This window comes from Rattus norvegicus (assembly GCF_036323735.1).
Source record: "Rattus norvegicus strain BN/NHsdMcwi chromosome Y unlocalized genomic scaffold, GRCr8 chrY_unlocalized_13, whole genome shotgun sequence".
NCBI classification, from domain to species: Eukaryota; Metazoa; Chordata; class Mammalia; order Rodentia; family Muridae; genus Rattus; species Rattus norvegicus.
Genome location: NW_026947371.1, coordinates 234,687 through 255,239, shown reverse-complemented (window position 1 = coordinate 255,239; position 20,553 = coordinate 234,687). Strand labels below are relative to the sequence as shown.

The window sequence follows — 20,553 nt, the reverse complement described above, 5'->3', positions numbered from 1 at the left end:
CAACAAAACCAGGAGCTGGTTCTTTGAAAAATCCAGAAGATAGGTAAATCCTTAGTATTCAAATTAAAAATAACAAAATCAGAAGTGAAATAGAGATATAACCATAGAAAATGAGGAAGCTCAAAAATTATCAGATCCTACTATAAAAGCATATACTTATCAAAACTGGAAAGCAAGGATCAAATGGATAATTTTCTAGACAGATACAAGATAACAAAGTATCTTGAATCACGATCAGATAAACCATCTAAATACTCCCATTACTTGTAAAGTAGTAGAAGCAGTCATTAAATGTCTCCTAACCAAGAGATCCCAGAATGAGGAAGGTTTAGTACAGAATTCTCTCAGACCTTCATAGAACACCTAATACTAATATTCTCCAAACTCTTCCACAAACTAGAAATAGAAGGAACACTACAGTCTTATTACTTTTCTGACACCAGAGTTATGGTAGATTTTGAGAAAGAATTACAAGAGCTGACGGTGAGTTCAACCACATAAGAACAACAATGTCAATGAACCAGTATGTTCTGGATCTAAAACAATAATCAAAAACTATTCGTGGACAAACCTATGGTTCCAAATGCTTATGTTGCTTTTTGGGCACTATTGGAATGAGAAGCCTTTAGCCCTCTCTAGGTTTGACTGTTAGTTCAAGGGACAGTAAGGCAGACCAGTTAGGGATCTTATGGACAGAAAAGTGGGAAAGGAAATAACATTTGAAATGTAAATATAGAAATATCCAAATAAAAAAGCAATGTATTATTTTAAAATATTAAAAAAATGAAAGAAATAAAAGAAAAGAGAACTTCCAGCTAATCACATCTATGGACTCAGAAATCAAATGGGTCACTGTCAGGGAATGGCAGTCAGAGTAATACTAGTCGAAATATTGAGATGATGAAGTGTGAATTAGAAGCACTTCTCTCTCCCAGATATCAGTGTCAGACACAAACTGCACAATAGGTATCCAAAGCACGGAGGAGTTTACTCTGAGCTGAGGACACAATACTTGTCTGTCTCTTCTTCCTTAGGAGGTTTTTCTTCTGGGCAAAAAGAGTAAAAGCCATGAGCTGTCAGGAAAACCAGTGTGCCAAGATGAAAACCTGTCTTTTGGAATAAAGAAAGTAATAATATAAAATCTCTGACTTCCAGGAACCATAAAAACCAGGGAAGTCCAGATGCTTCTGAGAGGCTACAATCTCTTTATTCCCATATGTGGAAGGCTCAGGTCTAGGCTATCTCTTCAGCGATTCCACTCAACTCCTACACAGGACTCACTGAGCATTCCAATGGGCCACGTATTTCTTCCTTTTTTTAATAACAAGACAGAAGGCCAGGTTCCTTTTCCCCATCTCTGATCTCTTCATCATCTTTGTTCTCCTTTCCAAAGGCTGTTTACTCTTAAGTAGAGGCCACTATACAAATCCTAGACGTAAGGAAAGAATATCTGAGAGGCAGGATACAAGAGATTATTCAGGGAGGGACTAATGCTGATGTCACTGAAAGCTGCCATGGCCTACCTGCTGAACAACTTTCCTGATCAGATTCAAGGGAGCCCTTTCCAGGAGTGACTCCTGGTACACAGTGGAAACCTTCATTTACTACATCTCCCTAAAGCTAGAGACTTCTCTGTGCTTTATTAGTTGTTACATGCTCGGAATGGAGAATGTTAGTCAGGGGCTTGGCATGGGTAGAAATGATTTAGGAACATGGAGTGGAGGAGATTCTTCCAGATAATATTTTTATTCCCAGTTTTATTACTGTGACATACAGTTCAAATTTCTAGGTCTTCTCTGTTTCCCAAAGGCCATTATTTTGCATACAGACCTTTAATTGGATGAATATGTATTTCACTTTTTTATTGTACAATCCTTGATTGGGGACTTTATAAATATTCCTCAATGTGTACTCAAAAATTCAGTTCTCCAATTCCATTTTCTGCAATGGTTTTGGCAACAAAGTGGGCCCAGCTCTAGAGTGAGCATAACAGTGTAAACATTGTGTACCTACTTCAAATGATAAACTCCCAAATCCTTAATTTATCCAAAGATTACTAGATACTAGACATCAATACTGCAAAGGATCACATGGACTATAGAATTCAGTTCTCTATTCCCTTTTGATATCAGTACTACAATAGCAAACTTAATGTGTTCCTGTGCAGGACTTGAGGGTTGGATGTTTTACGATGATTCTTTGTTAAGGCCAAACATAAGATAATGGAGGATGAGCAGGGAGAAGAACGGCTAGAGGACCAGTGAAACCTCATCTTCCATAGGTTCAAAGAACAAGAGGGAGTCTATTTGACATTGTCATTTGTGGATTCTACATTCTTGACCTAGTTGCTCACAATCCAAATTAAAATTCCACATGATGTCACAGCTGTAGGAACCAACAAATTATATATATATATATATATATATATATATATATATATATATATATATATATATACTAAACCAATATTCAAAGACTATACATGGGTAGACCTCGGACTCAATTGCATCTGTAGCAAAGGATGACCTGTTTGGGTCCCAATGGAAGGAGAAGCCCTTGGTCCTCCCTAGTTTTGATCCCAGTTAACGGGAATGTGAAGGCGCAGTAAGTGAGCCTATAAAAGAAGGAGAGTGGGACCGATTAGGGATCTTATGGGCAAGAAATAGGGAAATCAAATAATATTTTAAATGTAAATATATAAATATCCAATTAAAAGAGCAATATAATTTGTTAAAAAATGATAAAAAATGAAAGAAATAAAAGAAGAGAATCTGCCAGCTAATTAGAACTATTCATTCAGAAATCTAAAGTGTCATTGTCAGGGAATGGTAGAGTAATACTAGTGGAAAGACTGAGATGATGAAATCTCAGGTAGAAGCACTTGTCTCTTCCAGATATCAGTGACAGACACAAACTGCACTATAGGAATCCAAAGCATGAAAGAGTTTACTCTGAGCTCACGACACAATTCTTGTCTTTCCCTTCTTCCTAAGGAACTTTTCCTCCTGGCCCAAAAGGACAAAGGCCATGAGCTCTCAGAAAAACAACTTTGCCCTTTCCAACACTTGGCTTTTGGGATATGGAAATTAATGATATAAACTATCAGACTTTCAAGAAAAATAACAACAAGGGAAGTCCAGATGCTTCTGAGAGGCTCCCTGCTCCATATTCCCATATGTGGAAGGGTCAGATAAAGGCTTTCTCTTCAGTTATCTCACTCAACGCCTACCCATGTCTCACTGAGCTATCCCATTAACCACATCTTCCTTCTTTTCTTTATACAAGACAGAAGGCCAGCTTCCTTTGCCCATCTCTTATCTCTTCATTCTCTTTGTTCTCCTTCTCAAATGGCTGTTTACTCTGAATTTGAGGCCAATTAGTAAACCGTAGAGGTACTGAAAGAATATCTGAGAGGCAGTTGCAGTCACAACAGCACTTGTGACATCACAGAAGAAGCTAGGGCTCTCCAGGTTACAAGAGATTTTTCAGGGAGGGCCTAATGATGATGTTACTGAGAACTGCCATGGCCTACCTGCTGAACAGATTTCCTTACATTGACCAGATTTGGAGATGCCCTTTCCTGGAGTGTTTCCTGTGACACAGTGGAAACCTTTACATGCTACATCTCTCTAAGCTAGGGACTTCTCTCTGCTTCATTAGTGGTTACATGCTCTGAATGGAGAAGTTCGTCAGGGGCTTGGCAAGGTTAGAAAAGTAATAGGAACAAGGAGTGAAGGAGATTCTTCTGGCGTATAATTTTATTCCCCGGTCCAATCCTGTGACATTCAGTTCTATTCCCTATTTTTTCTCAGTTTTCCATGTGTCAGTATTTTCCCTACAGACCCTTAATTGAGTGAACATTGTTTTGCATTATCTGATTGTACATTAATTGACAGGGGACATTATATATTTTCCTGCATGTGTACTCAAAATTTCATTTTCCAATTTCCCCCCCCCCCTTTTTTTTTGCAATGAATTCGGCAACAAACTTGGCCTGGCTATTGAGTCAATATAGCAGTGGAAATATTGCGTACATAATTCTAATGATCAACTCACAAATCCTTATTTTATCCAAAAATTACCAGACATCAATAAAACAACGGACCATATTGACTATAAATTCAGTTCTCTAGTCACATTTGATATCTGTACCATACTATCTACCTTCCTGTGTTCCCATGGCCAGACTTGAAGGTTTTAGATATTTTACCATGATTCTTTCTTAAAGCCAAATATAAGAAACAGGAGGATGGGCAGGGTTAAGAAAGCTTGAGGAACAGTGAAACCTGAACTTCAAGTAAAGGAGAGAGTCTATTTAACATTGTCATTGTAAACTCTACATTCTTGACCTAGTTGCACAGAATCCATGTTAACATTCCACCTAACCAAATAGCTGTAGGCACCAAAAGTGTGTATATATATATATATATATATATATATATATATATATATATATATATATATATATATATATATCTGTCACCAATTATAATTGATGAAGCTAAGAAGTGCATTCTGCCAGAAAACGGATATAGCTATGTTGTGAGAGACACAGCTAGAGCATGTCAAATGCAAAAGTGTATTCTATTGGCAAATCTGTGAACTGAAAATGGACCTCTTGTTGGTAGATTTTGAGAAAGGCTAACAAGAGCTGAGGGGACTTTCAACACCATAAGAACAACAATGCTAATGAATCAAAGTTTTCTGGTATGAGACTAATATTGAAAGACTAAACGTGAACAGACCTATGTCTCCAACTGCATATGTAGCAGAAAACGGCCTTGTTGGGCACCAATGGAAGAAGAACCACTAGATCCTCCCTTGGTTTGATTCACAGTTAAAGAGAATTAGAAGGGACAGTAAGGGGGTTATAGGAGAAGTGGAGAGGGACCAGTTAGTGATCTTATGGGAGGAAACTCTTAAAGGAAATAATATTATAAAGGTAAATATTGAAATATACATTAAAAAAACAAATAAAATTTGTAAAAAATAAAAAAAAATTATAAGAAATAAATGAAAAGAAAACTGCCAGCTAAACACAGCTGTTGACTGAGAAATCTAATGGGTCAATGTCAGGGAATGGTAGTCAGAGAAATAATATTGGAAATAGTGAGATGTTGAAGTCTCAATTAGAAGCACTTCTTACTCCCAGATATTGGCAACAAAGGGGGTACAGCTATAGAGTGAACAGAACAGTGAAAATATTGTGTGCCTACTTCAAATGATGAACTCTAAATGCATATTTAATCCAAAAATTATGAGACATCTGTAAAGCAAAGGACAACATGGACTTTAGAAAGCTGATCTGTAGTCCCATTAGATATAAGTTCTATAAATCTACCTTTGGTTTTCCCAGGGCCAGACTTGAGGTTTTTGGATATTTTATCATGGTTCTTTCTTCAGACAAAACATAAGATTCATTTGGATGTGCAGGGAGAGGAATGGCTTAGGGTCCAGTTAAACCTCAACTTCAATACGTTCATAAGAACAGGATGGAGTTTATTTGGCATTGTCATTTGTGGATTCTACATTCTTGAACTAGTTGCTCAGAATCCAGGCTAAAATTCTACTTAACCTCTACTTAACCATATATATATGCCACCAAAACTAGATATGATTGATGAAGCTATGAAGTACATGCTTCCAGGTACCGGATATAGATCTTTCCTGGGAGACACAGCTAAATATATCAAATACAGAAGTTAATGCTAGTGGCAAACTAGTTTACTGACAACTGATCTGTTGAGATTTTGAGAAAGGATTACAAATGCTGTGTAAGTGAGCGTTCTGAAGGTACCTGGAAGAGAATGTGGGACAAAGGACGCAAGAAGGATGCCAAGACAAGAGCCTGAAGAAGGCATCGATTTTATTTTTCTCCAAGGCTGAATTTATACCATTACAGGGGTTACAGAGGGAGGGGGGAACTAGGAAACATTTACGCAGGGCAAGAACTCAGGATTCATTTGGTTATGGAACTGATGTTGAAAGGACGTCAGAAAGTTCACAGGTTTGTCGTATTATTAATCAGCAGGACAACATTATCATATTATTATTTTTCTTGACCACCAGATTTGTATTAGTCTTCTTCAGTTGGCTGGGGATTTTCCATAAACCTAGTTAATTGTTAACTAGGTTAACATGAACCTATTGTTAATTCTAACAATAATAATAACATCTACAATGGAGGGCTTCAAGAGCATCGCAATGGGTTTCTAGAGGGTCCTCTAGATTCCTTTCTCCTCCTAGAGCACCCTCTAGGGCCTATGGCCTGTGAAAACTAGCAAGTCATCCTGTCACAGCCGTAAGCCCCTAACAGGACCTATAGCGACTACCAAGTGGACTCTCAATCCTCTCCAGTGGTTACTCAAACACTCCAGCCGTTAGAGGCAGACAACACAAGTCAACATAAAACAAAAACCAGACATGACACAGAGACAAAACAGAAAGTAACACAGAACACAAAACACAGATTTGCTTGAGCTTACCTCTGATCTCTTCGCCAATTGTGGTCTGGAGGGAACAGAGTTCCTTGTGATGAACCAAAATGTTGTAAGACCCCATAGTGGACCACTTCTGGAGCACAATCACGGAGCACAGATTGACAAAGTGAACACTGCAGTAACATGAGGGTATAAGGTTTTAAATCCACGTACGTGAGGTTGCTCATCCATACAAGGAGTGCCAACCTTGTACCCATAAACCACACAACTTTTATTCATTACAGAGGGTAGACTTCAGTAAAAGGGTTAGCCCATCCATTAAACAATCACTAACTCTGTACTATCTATTGAATCAACTGTTCCCTCCTGGGGGAACTATGGACAAATATTTTTACAAAATCTAAGATTTTTTTTAACCCTATTTGTGTCCTGAGTGACTCCCTGAGACATGTCACAAAAGATGACTGTAGAATGCTTGTTCCATCACTCAGCAAAAGCTCTGGGATGGGACGGGGGTGGGAGCAAAAGCCCCAAGGGGGAGTGAAGGCTTCCACAAACAAAAAGACAGACCAGCCTATTCACAGTGACAGACGTTCTCCTAAAGAACATCTTCAAAGAGCTGCACATTCGTAGCCATTTGTAAGTGAGAGGTCTGAGGGTGCCTGGAATAGAATTGGGGACAAGGGTCGCAAAGAAGGACGTTAAGATAAGAGTCTGATCAAGGCAAAAATTTTATTTTCCTCCAAGGATGAATTTATACCATAACAGGGTAACAGAGGGAGGGGAGAAGTATGAAACATTTACTCAGGCCAAAGATACAGTATTGGTGTGGTCAGGGAGTCAGCTGATATTGACATAATATCAGAAATGTCACAGGTTTGTCATATTATTAGTCAGCAGGACAACTTTGAAATATTATTATTTTTCTTGACCACCAGATGTGTATTAGTATTTTGCAGCTGGGTGGGGATTTTCCATGAAAATAGTCATACTTAATTCTAACCATAATAATAACATAAACATTGGAGGTCGTCAAGGACATCACTCCAAAGAAATTGAAGGGGCTTTCAACTCCATACTAAAAGCAATTCCAAAGAAACAGAGATTTCTGGTACTAAACCAATATTCTGTGCATGGACAGAACTATGGCTCTAATATCATATGTTACAGAGGATGGCCCTATTGTGCACCAATGGAAGGAGAAGAACTTGGTCCTTCCCAGGTTTGACTCCCAGTTCAAAGAATGTCAAGGTGCAGTAAGGGAGGTTATAGAAGAAGGGTAGTGGGACCAGTTAGGAGTCTTATTGACAGGAAACTGTGAAAGAAAATAACATTTGAAATGTAAATATAGAAATATCCAATTAAATAAGCCATAAAATTTGCTAAAAATGAAAAAAATGGAAGAAATAAAAGAAAAGAAACTGCTAGCTTATCTCACCTATTGACTCAGAAATGTAAAAGGTCACTGTAAGGAAATGGTAGTTAGAGTCATACTAGTGAAAGACTGAGATGATGATATCTCAACTAGAAGCACTTCTCTATCCCAGATATCAGTGTCAGACACAAATAGCACTATAGGGATCCAAAGCCTGGAAGAGTTTACTCTGAGCTGATAATACAATACTTGTTCATCCCTTCTTTCTTAGGACCTTTATCTTCATGACAAAAAGAATAAAAGTCACGAGCTCTCAGGAAACAACTGTGCCCTTCCCAATATTGGCTTGTGGAATAAAGAAATGAATGATATAAACACTCTGACTTCCAGGAACCATAAGAACAGGGAAGTCCAGATGCTCCTGAGAGGCTCCCATCTCCCGATTCCCATATGTGGAAGACTCAATTCAAGGCTGTCACTTCAGGGAACCCACTAAAAACCTACCCAGGACTAATTTAGCTCTCCAATGGACCACGTATTTCTTCCTTTTTTAACACCAAGACAGAAGGACATCTTCCTTCTTTCCATCTCTGATCTCTTCATCTTCCTTTTCTCCCTCAAAAATGGCTGTTCACTCTGAATTAAAGGCCAATTAGTAAGCCCTAGAGGTACTGAAGGAATATCTAAGAAGCAAGTGCTGTCACAACAACACTTATGACCTCACAGAAGGAGCTAGGGCTCTCAAGGTTACAAGAGATTTTTCAGGGAGGGCCTAATGATGGTGTCACTGAGAAGCTCCATATCCTACCTGCTGAACAGCTTTGCTTTCATTGACCAATTTTGAGAGTGCCTTTTCCACCTGAGTCTTTTGTGACGCAGTGGAAATCTTTACATACTATATCTCTCTAAATCTAGAGACTTTTCTTGTCTTCAATAGTGGTTACATACTCTGAATGGAGAAAGTTGGTCAGGGGCTTGGCATGGGTAGAAATGATTTAGGAAAACAAAGTATAGGAGATTCTTCTAGATAATATTTTTATTCCGAGGTTTATTCCTGTGACATACAGTTCAATTTTCTAGGTTTTCTCTTTTTCCCGACAGGCAGTATTTTCCGTATACACCATTAATTTATTGAATATTGTATTACAGAAATGTGATCATGTTCTAGTTTTATTCTCTTCCATAAGTGCTGAAAAAATGATACCCAATACTGTATTAGAACAAATATTACATAGTACACCTAAAGAAATCAAATTCCTTCCAAGGCCAACGTAACATCATAAGTAAGCAATTTCAATTTACAGAGAAATGTTTAAATATTGTATTATTTATCTTTAACAGTACTCAAGAATCTTTAAAAAAACAGAAATCTAAATATCTGTATAAAAATGTCATATCTGCTTTAAATGATCAGAATGCACATCTGTGATTGGCAATCCTTATTAAAACCTATCAGGAACTGAGGCTAAACCTGGGACAGAAATCAGTCATCAACAGTTCAGCCTTTGTGACAGTCACACCATTAGCCTGTGCCGCCATTGTTCTTGATCCCTGACCTTAAAAGGTCCCAGCCTTTCCAAACCTCAAATTGTTACATAAATTTGTTATTACCTCAGAGTCAGTAGGGACAACATCTTAGTCAGCTTCACAAGCAATTTACTTTTCCAAATGTGTTTTAAGGTTGGCGGTCGTCGCTGACCATTCTACATTTCCTCGGGAAATGATGGAAGCACTGATCTGCCCGAGAGGCAAATCCTAAAAGATCTTGACCACTGTTATTGCAAATACCAATGGCGCTGCCCTCTGAATGGTGTGAAGCTCCATGAGGATTTTCATGCACTTCTTAGATTAAGAGAGATATGAGTGCAAAAATCAAGTGACACTCTGCATGAAGTCCTTGTTGGGTTCCTGACTCTCCAAGGTCCAACGGGACTGTGTGGAAGAGTTGGCCATACCCCAGGAGTTCTAAAGCTCTGTGTCATTCCTCCTTCACAGGCCTTGGCCATACTCCATTTCAAAACCAAATTTGAACCATGATTTTAACCTGGATAGAATTTCAAATACTATACTGAGTAGGAAGTGTGGGCATCCTTACATTGTCCTTAACTTTAATGGAATTCCTTTATGTTTCTTTCCATTTAGGTTGATGTTGCGTACTGGCTTGCTGTCCATTGCTTCTATTATGTTTCTGCATAGGACTGGTATCACTGATCTCTCTGATGCTTTTAACATGAAGGGGGGTTGGAATATTTTTGCAAGCTTTTTCAGCATCTAATGAGATTATTATGTGATTTTTTTCTTTCAGTTTCATTATATAGTAGATTATATTGATGGATTTTAAGAAATTGAACCGTCCCTGCCTCCCACTAGATATTAATAATTACATAGCATAACCTACAGAAGGGATCTCATATTCTCACGCATACTCTTACAGCTCTCCAAAAAACAAAATCAAAAACATGCAAACAAAAAAACCATGCACCTTACAGAACAGATCTAATACTCACAAAAACACTCAAACATCCCCATCGAAAAAACAAAAACCAAAAAACATGCAAGCAAAGAAAAAGCACTGCTCCTGTAACATCAAAATAGCATGAACTAAATATCACTTCTCATTAATACCTTTAAGCATTAATGGCCTCTACTCAGCAGTAAAGGGACACAGGCTAATACAGTGGATTTAAAAACAGGATCCATCCTTCTTTTGCACTGAAGAAACACAATCTAGCAACCGAGATAGACACAACCTCAGACTAAGGGATCGGCAAAGTTTTCCAAGCAAATGGACACAAGAAACGAGATGTAGCCATTCTAACATCCAGCAAATCAGACTTTCAACCAAAAGTAATCAAAAGAGATGGGGAAGGACAATTCATATGCATCAGAAGAAAAATCCACCAAGATGTCATCTCAGTTCTGGATGTCTATATGTCAAAGACAAAAGCAGCAACATTGGTGAGAGAAATATTCCTGAAGCTTAAATATCACATCGAACCTCAAATATTAATAGTGGGGAACATCAATGTCCCACTCTCACCAAGGACAGTCCATTGAGACAGAAACTAAAAAAATATAAATGATGTAACTAACACGGGGTTCAATTAAATTGACCTCAATGATATATACAGAATAGTTTACTCGAACACAAAAGTACACTCTTTCTTTTCAGTACCTCATGGACCCTTATCATAAACTGACCATGTTCTCCCACTCTAAAGAAGCCAGAACAGATACAGAAAGACTGTGCTAACCATTGGATCTTTTCAGATCACCACGGATTAAAACTGGACTTCAACAATAAGAAAAAGTGTATGAACTCATTGAAATTAAACAGCTCGCAACTGAAAAACAACCAGTACCGAGAAGACATGAAAAACAAAAAGGGTTCCTAGAATTTAGTGAAAATGAAGGCACAGCTTCTTCAAACTTAAGGGACATAAGGAAAGCAGTGCTAAGAGGAACTTGCATATTCAGCACAGGGCACTTTCATAAAGAAACCGGAGAGACCACACACTAGCAACTTCACAGCACACCCTAAATCTCTAAAATAAAAAGAAGAAAATACATATTAAAGGAGGAGACAGCAAGAAATGATCAGACTCAGGGTGAAAGTGATACATCAGAAACAAAGAGAATACAAAGATCAAAAAAAAAAAACAAGAGTTGGTTCCTTGGAACATCAACCTGACAGACAAACACACAGACAGATAATCTAATAGGTGGAGAGAAATCATACAAATAACAAAAACAGAATTGAAGCAGGGAGCCGTATCAATGGACACTGATGAAAGTCACAAAATCTTTAGGTCTCACTTCAAATACCTGCTGTCTCAAAAATTAGAAGCTCTGAACAAAGTGAATGATTGTGTAGACTGATTACACTGATCATAGGTAAATTCCGGTAGGATAAACTATGTAAATAGCTCTATAACACCTAAAGAGACACAAACAGTAATTAAGTTTCCCCACTGAAACAGCCCCAGGGCCAGATTGTTTGAGTACAGACTACTACCAGATTTTCAAAGAATTCTCAACCTACTCCAAAAAACAGAAACAGGAGGAAAGTAGCCAAACTGATTCCATGTCACCACTGTCACCCTGACACCTAAATCACAAACGACTCAACAAAGAAAGAATTTCAGACGAATTTCCCTTACGAACATTGGTGGAAAAAATACTAGGTAAAATGCTCCAAAATAATATCCAAGGGCATATCAAAACCGCCATTCAAGTGCCATCATGTAGGCTTCCTCTTGAGTTTGTGGGAGTTGATCAATCTAGGAAAACTCATCAAAGTGATCCACCATATAAGCAAACAAAACTGAAAAAAAATATTCTACCCTCAGGATTTCCCATTAACATGCGAGCTCACTTGGAGTTAACTTTGTGGATGTTGCATATCATGCAGTATATTTATATGTGTGTGTGTGTATATACATATATAAAATATTATGTAATAAATTAATATATTAAATTATTATATACTAACATTATAATAATATAAGTAATATTAATATACTATATTAACATATTAAATTGTTATATATCAACGTTATGATAATATATAATAAATGTTACTCTAGTATATTAATATATTGAATTATATTATTATAATAAATAATAAATAAAGATATAGTACACTAATATATTAAATTATTAAATATTAATATTATGATTCAATATAATTAATATTTATATATTATGTTAGTATATTAAATTATTATATAGTAATAATACTATACCTCTCTTACCCTATTCTGACTCTCTACCAAACCCCATCCTCCACCCTCCATTATCAAATTTCCTCTCTGGCTCCCTGTCATAGGCTCTAGCATTTACTGAACAATTAAAATAGACAGAAGGTTCATATGCGATCTCCTTAATACATGATAGAGGTCTAGTTAGAGGCAACCTCCTTTGAGGAAGCTGATAAATATAAGGATACAAATACCGTTTGCCGGGGAAGATCAAAACTGTATAATGACATTGCATATCTATTCAGTGGATTATGAAAAAACGAGGAATATTCTTCCTATAGACCTAGCTGTACTACTCCTGGCCTTATGTCTGAAAAGACATCTGCCATACCGCAAAGACACGTGCTCCATCATGTTCCTAGCTTCATTCTTCATAATGAGTAGAAAATAGAAATAACCGAGATGCCCCTCAATGAGAGAATGGCTACAGAATATGTGGTTCATTTACACTATGGAATACTACGCAGCTATGAAAAATAAGGACATTGTGAAAATGCGGTCAAGTAGATGGAATGGGAAAGTATTGTTCTGAATGAGGTAACTGAGATCCAAAATAACATGTACATGATTAAATTTAAGGGATTAAAAGAGGGTATTAGCCATAAAGTACAGAATTCACACGCTGCGATCTACAGAACCAAAGAGGCTAAACATGAAGAAAGATCCAAGAAAAATGCTTTGATTTCACTCAGAAGGAGGAATAAAATAATGAGAGGAGGCAGATGGAAGGAAAGGATTTGGTGGCTGAGGGAATGGGAAGGGATATGGGGTTTGAGAATCATTTCTTGGGAGAGGCGTGCAAAAGGGACAGAGAGCCAAGAGAATAAACTGAAATCAGTGACTGTCCAGGGTGGGCGCTATCTCTATGATTTGCCTGCAATGTGGGATGGGTGAGGCTACCCTGGCATCGATGAGGGTGACTTTAGCTGAGACTCGTAGCAATGGGGATACAGATACTGAAATGGTCACTTTCCGTAGCCACGGAGGACCTATGGTGGAAGGTTAAGGACACAAACCACCCCCAAAATTTTGACCCAGAAATTGCCCCCTCTGTAAGAGACACAGGGACAGAGATGGAAGAGGAAATGAGGGAATGGTCAAAGGATAAGTGGCCGGATGTGAGACTTATCCTATGGGCAGACGGCAAACCCTGACATTATTAATGGTCCTTTCTTGTGTTTGCAGACGGGAGGGTAGCATTATTTTCCTCTGGAAGGCTCAATGGAGCAGCCGACTGAAACAGCTGCACAGACGCACGGCCAAACATTGGATGGAGCTCAGTGAGTTCCACTGGAGAGCTGAAGGAAGGGCTGGAGAAGCAGAGGAGCTTAACGGGCTTCACGTGGGGTCACTAAACCCTACGCCTCTCTGTGGATTTTGTTCTCCTACCCGGGCTGCGTTTTCAGGAGATGGTGGGACACAATGAATCTAGTTCTGCAGAGACTTGATGTGCCAGGGGAGAGGGTGAACCTAGAGGGGTCCTCTACTGTCTCAGAGAAGAAGGGGAGAGGATAGAGAGAGGGACTGTAAATGGTGGTTGCCTGGAGGAGTGTGGTGCCAGGGCAGCATTCAGAATGTTACCTGGTGAATAGATTCAAACATTCTGGCAAGGAGGGGGCTGGGGACATGACATCACGGGGACAGGGTGTGACATCATTGGGTTGAGGCATGACATCATGGGGTGGGGCATGACATCATTGGGGCAGGGATATCACAACATGGGGGCAGGGTATGACATCATTGGTTGGGGCCTGACATCATGAAGCTTAAGAGAAAATAGATGAAACTAGAAAAACAAATCAGCCAGAGAGGGAACTGAGACCTAGACACACAAACATGGTGGGCATTTACCTATGCATGGTATCAGCTGTGAGACAAATCGTATTCTATCTAAAATCTACAAATGCCGAGAGGACACAGGAAAGGAGAAGGCCCGTGAGGGGGGAAAGCATCCATCTTTTTGAAAGGAAAACTGGAAAAGATTTTGTGGGTGAGTGAGGGCGACTGAGGACAGGAGCAGAGGGTCGATGGGGAAGATGGAGGGATAGCACTGTGCAAAGAGAACCGGCCAGAATTAGGGGACATTGGGGTTAATGCAGAAACTCGATGCACTGGTTAATTCATGGCATCTAGAGGGCGACCTTCCTTAGGATAAAGACAAACCTATCAGAATTACACCAGACGTCTCACCAAGGACTATGAAAATTAGAACATCTTGGAAAGATGCCATACAGATCCTAAGAGAACACAAATGCCAACCCAGTTACTTTATCCTGAAAAACTCTCCATTAACATAGATGGAGAAACTAAGATATTCCATGACTAAACCAAATTTACACAGTATCGTTCCACATATCCAGTCCTACAAAGGATAATAAATGGCAAAGTCCAACACATGGTGGCAAGTAAAACCATAGATAAAGAAAGAAATTAAACTATTCGCAGCAAAACAGAGAAGAGAAGCACACAAACATAAACTAACTTCAAAATATGAAAATAACAGAAAGCAACCATCACTATTCCTAAATATCTCTAAAAATCAAAGAACACAATTGCCCCCTAAAAAGACACAGATTAGCAAACTGGATATGGAATGATTACCCAGCATTTTGCACTACAGGGAACACAGCTCAGAGAAAAAGACAGACATTACCGAGAGTGAAAGGCTGGAAAACAACTTTCCAAGAAAATCATCTGAAGAAGCAAAGCGGAGTATTCTTTCTAACATCAAGTAAAATCGACTTGCAGCCAAAAGTCAACTAAAAAGATAAGGAAGGACACCTCATATTCATCAAAGGAAAAATTCACCAAGATGAACTCTAAATCATAAATATCTATGCTCCAAATAAAAGGGCCTCTACATACATAAAAGAAACCTTACTAAATCTCAAAGCACACATTGCAATTGACACAATAAGGGTAGGAGATTTCAACACCCCACTCTCATCAATGGACAGGACACGGAAACAGAAATTAAACAGAGACATAGACAAACTAAGAGAAGTCATGAACCAAATGGACTTAACAGATAATTATAGAAGATTCTATCCTAAAGCAAAAGGATATACATTCTTCTCACCACCTCATGGCACTTTCTCCAAAATTGACCATAATTGGTCATAAAACAGGCCTCAAAAGGTACAGAAAGATAGAAGTAATCGATGCATCCTATCAGACCACCACGGGATAAAGCTGGTCTTCAATGACAATAAGGGAAGAATGCACACATATACTTGGAAGTTAAACAACGCTGTACTCAATGATAACCTGGACGAGGAAAAAAATGAAGAAAGAAATTAAATACTTCTTACAATTCAATGAAAACGAAGGTACAACATACCCAAACTTATGAGACACATGAAAACTGTGCTAAGAGCCTACACTCCTGGGTGACCAGCTCTCTCTCCCACAGAATCTGGGAGCAGGGAGTTCTGGGACAGGATCTGTGAGGTTCAGGTGACAACTAGAAACTGTAAGTGCCCGGTCCCAATGGAAATTCTGCTTTGAGTGTCCTGAGTCAATCAGGCTCGACACTTGGAGCACAAAAGCTGGTTTCACCTCTGGTCTCAGGCCTGAAGTCACTACGTGGGCTGACCTTCAGCTCTCCATGAGGGCAGCAACTAGAAATGTCCTTCCCCTACTGCTCCTAGGTACCTAAGCACAGGAGTCCCAGATGGAGCTTGATGTTTTTTTCTTGAGTCAGGAATGTGAGCAGAGTTGTCAAGGGTTTCTGACCCTCTGATGGTCTAAGTTTTCCCCACCCCACACGAAATTTCGGTGTAAAATACTGTTTTGACCAGTTCAGATCCAGGTGCAGTTTGGACTGCAGGGATCCTGCAGCTTGACTGCTCCTATATTCATGTGTCTAGAGGCACTATGCAGTTTCCTCTTGTTCTAGGGATGTGGGCTCAGGTTGGCAGAAGTGGCAGTCTCTCCTTACCTGAAGTCTCAGTATTCCCCACTCTCCTGAGTGATCATCTCTCTGTCCCGCAGAGTTACCAAAGGAGTTTCAAATATTCATTCCCTATCCTACAGGTCTCCAATCTTTCCAATTCTCGTCCAAAGTGTGTTGGAGAAGACCCCTCTGGTCAAGGGGATGTACAACAGGCCCCATCAGACAAAGAGGACTGCATAACTTCTCTTAAATGAAATCTCAGTGATTTCTCATATTCCACAAATAGATTAAGTCATGCCCTCTCTCCATATGAGACTTTGGTAACTTTGCCAACTGGCAAAGCAGGGCAGAGAGCTATGTTCACTCACAAAGACAGACAAAGATGTTCCCCCATCTCCACCATAGTAACTTATGCAAACTGCTTCGTGTAAAATGAGTTTGAAAACTGATTCTGCTGACAAAGGGGATTTCAAAACTTCCCTATTAAACCAAAAGGACCTTTAAAGTCCTCCACTATTAAAAATGGGCTTAAATCATCACTTATGGACCAAGGGGGATAAATCCCCAAGTGAACCTCATAATACAGAAAACAGTCCAAACAGAGACAAATTTTTTGCATGTATACCATTAGTTCAAGGATCATTGCCAGCTTCAGAAGGGGCTCTTGAGAGTTCCACACCCACGCATGATGTGGTAGAAAATTCTTAGTCCACCCAAGGAACTCTTGTGCCTTCTGCACATAAAAACTGTGATCTACTACACTCACCATATCCCCCAGTGATTCCAATGTCCCTATACAACAGAGAATTATTCACATATCACCTATCACTGAAAAGGACCCTCCTGCCTTGTCATCAGGCCCAAAAGAGTCAAGTTTATCACAACACACAGTCAATGAGCTTTGCAAACTCCATATTGATACAATGTGCAATGATGATAAAACATTCCATACCTACTTACAGGACTCTAGGACATTCTGTCCAAAAGGAGAGGCTCCAAAATTTTCACATATACATCAGAGAAGCTAGAATTTTCCAAAACTAAGCAGGATTCTCTGAGTAGTACTCTATCTCATTAAGAGACGGTGGGACAAGAAACATCTACTAAAGGCATTCTACCCACAGCCATCACTTAGAAACGGCTGGTAGATGTGCACATATACAAAAGATTTTCTTGGACATATTCCATCTGTAGAAAACATTATGGATCAAACCGTATGTGAACCAGGAGTGGTGGAACATGAAATGCAAACACTAGTGGCTGCAGCATCCTTGATATCTGAGGAAATTGATTCCTTCTTTTTCCATTTGTGCAAAAGAATGCATATGACCTCTGCAGGTTTAACAGGGGATTATTTGAACTTCCTTATCTCCTCAAGATCAGGCCATCTTCCCCAAATTCAGAAGATGCTACGCACTCTTCCAAATATGCACAAATGGTTGCCAGTCCTTTTTTATACCCACAAGCGGGCCCAAAACATCTGCAAAGTACATCAAAGTCTTTGGATTTTACCTTATATTATGAAGGGGCCTTGGACCCTGTTTTGCCTACCAGTCAGGCTTTGGAACCTCCCACTTCTACACGGAACTCTATTTCCACTTCTCCAGCAGAAGAAATTTTTTTGGAACTTCCTCAATTACACAAAAATATCTAGAAACATCCTTATCTGATCTTGAGGCTCACAGCCCTCTCACATATGTCCATGATGCTCTAGGAGAGGTCACATCTTCTGAGGTAGTTCTAATACCTACCCCCCATTCTGATATCACAGTCAGCATTTCTAAACATATACACAGTACATTAAGACCTTCCTCATCTGAGAAGGATGTCTTAGGATCTACTGCATCTGAAAAACATGCTTTACAACTATCTCCATCTACCCAAGTAGATTTATTTCACATGTCCACTCTGGGCAGAAATAGTCGACATTCTCCCTCTACCAAAATGGACCACAGGCAACCAGTTTCTAGAAACAAAGTGTTAAGATTTGACCCTTCTGATGGACTCTTGAGAAATTTCTCCTCTAAGGAAGACAGTTTCAACATTACCCCTTCTGCCAAAAGGGATCCTTTGCCATCTTCTGCTGCCAAAGAGACACCAAAGCTACAATATTCCTCACGTGAGTCCCACACGTTCTCCATCTGTCCAAAGGGTCTTGAAATTTTCCAAAAATGATGAAGGAATTGTGGAAAGCTGCCAATCCTTACAAGGGCATGCTGGATATACCATATTGTCCCAGGATGCTCAAGTACCTCCGCCTTCTACCAAAAAGGCATGTTCACCAATCTGCCCTAGGGTTTCAGGAAATTTCTTCACCCCTCTCTAGGGTTCCAGAAAGTGTTCTCCTTCCTCAAAGTAATTTGTCATTGTGAAAATTAGACTCCAAAATACAATAACACTTTTTATATTTCCAAAGGTCTGATGGAATGTCCACATCGAAAAAAAATCATTAAGACCTTGTGCCATTAGCCCAAGTATATCAGAAAAATTCCATGTCCTCTAAAGCATCAAAAAAATCAATCTGGTTCTATCACTCTTCCTGGGAAACATTTACCATCACCAACAGAATCCCCAGGACCATCAAAATCTAAAAAGGGGTATCTAGAATATTTATCATCTGCCCAAAGGTCTTTAGGATGTTCAGCAACTTCTCCATGATCTTGGTTAATCCATAGAACTAAAGAACTAAAGCCATCTTCCCAGGGTGTTTTCACAAGAACCACATAGTTTTTCTTTTCTTTTATGCCAAGACATAAGGCCAGCTTCCTTCTCCCCATCTCTATTCTCTTTACCCTCTTTCTTCTCCCTCCCAAATTGCTGTTTACTCTAAATTAGAGGCCAATTAGTAAACCCTAGAGGTACTGAAGGAATATTCGAGAGGCAGTTGCTGTCACTACAGTGCTAGAAACATCACAGAACCAGTTAGGGCTCTCCAGGATACAAGAATATTTCAGGCAGGACCCAATGATGATGTCAGTGAGAACTTCCATGGCCTACCTGCTAAACAGCTTCCTTACATTGACCAATTTGGAGGGTGTCTTTTCCATGACTGTCTCCTGTGACACAGTGGAAACCTTTACATACTACATCTCTCCAATGCTAAGTACTTCTATTGTTTCATTAAGGGGTTACATTCTCTGAATGGAGAAAGTTAGGGGCTTGGCATGGGAAGAAAAGATCTAGGAACATGGAGTGGAGGAGATTCTTCTGGATAATAATTTTATTCCCAGGTCCATTCCTGTGACATACACTTCAATTTCCTAGGTTTTCTCTGTATCTCCAAAGCAAGTATTTTCCCTACAGACCTTCAATTGAATAAATATTTTATTAACTATTTTGTCTACATTCCTTGAGAGGGGACGTTATACATATTCCTGAATGTGTACTCAAAAATTCAATTTTCCAATTCAATTATTGGCAATGACTTTGTCAACAAAGGGGGCACAGCTAGAGAGTGAGTATAAGAGTGTAAATACTGTGTACCTTCTTCAAATGATAAACTCCCAAACACTTATTTTATCCAAACATTACCAGACATCATTAAAGCAAAGGAAAGCATGGACTATAGAATTTGGTTCTCTTGTCCCATTTGATATCTGTTCTGCATTATCTACCTTACTATGTTCCCATGACAAGACTTGAAGGTTTTTGATGTTTTACCCTGATCCTTTCTTCAGGCCAAACATAAGATTCAGGAGGATGTGCAGGATGAGGAATAGAGTGTGGTCCAGTGAAACCTCAGCTTCATTAGGTTCATAAGAACAGGAGAGAGTCTATATAGAACTGTCATTTGTGGATTCTACTTTCTTGATCTTGTATCCCAGAATCCATGTTAAAATTCCATCTAACTTCGTAGCTATAATTTACATATATATATATATATATATATATGCACATATATATATATGTGTGTGTATACATATAAATGTGTGTATATAGATGATATAGATATATATATTTGTATTTATAGATGATATGTAGATATATAGATATATAGATAAACAGATATACAGATATAGATATATAGATATATAGTTATATAGATATATGGATATGTAGATATATAGATATATAGATATACAG

General features: G+C 38.9%; 1 long non-coding RNA gene across 2 annotated transcripts in view; it reads right to left on the bottom strand.

Moving 5' to 3' along the window:
• The window catches only part of LOC134484588 (uncharacterized), a 36,327-nt gene that overhangs the window by 8,152 nt on the left and 7,622 nt on the right, over positions 1-20,553 (bottom strand). The window contains exons 1-2 of one of the 2 annotated variants that reach the window (XR_010062067.1): positions 8,320-9,085; positions 6,486-6,613 (exon numbers count right to left, since the gene is read on the bottom strand). This is a non-coding gene — a long non-coding RNA (uncharacterized LOC134484588). Of the gene's footprint in view, positions 1-6,485; positions 6,614-8,319; positions 9,086-20,553 lie in introns of those variants that run through there. The other variant, XR_010062068.1, reaches the window with a different exon arrangement.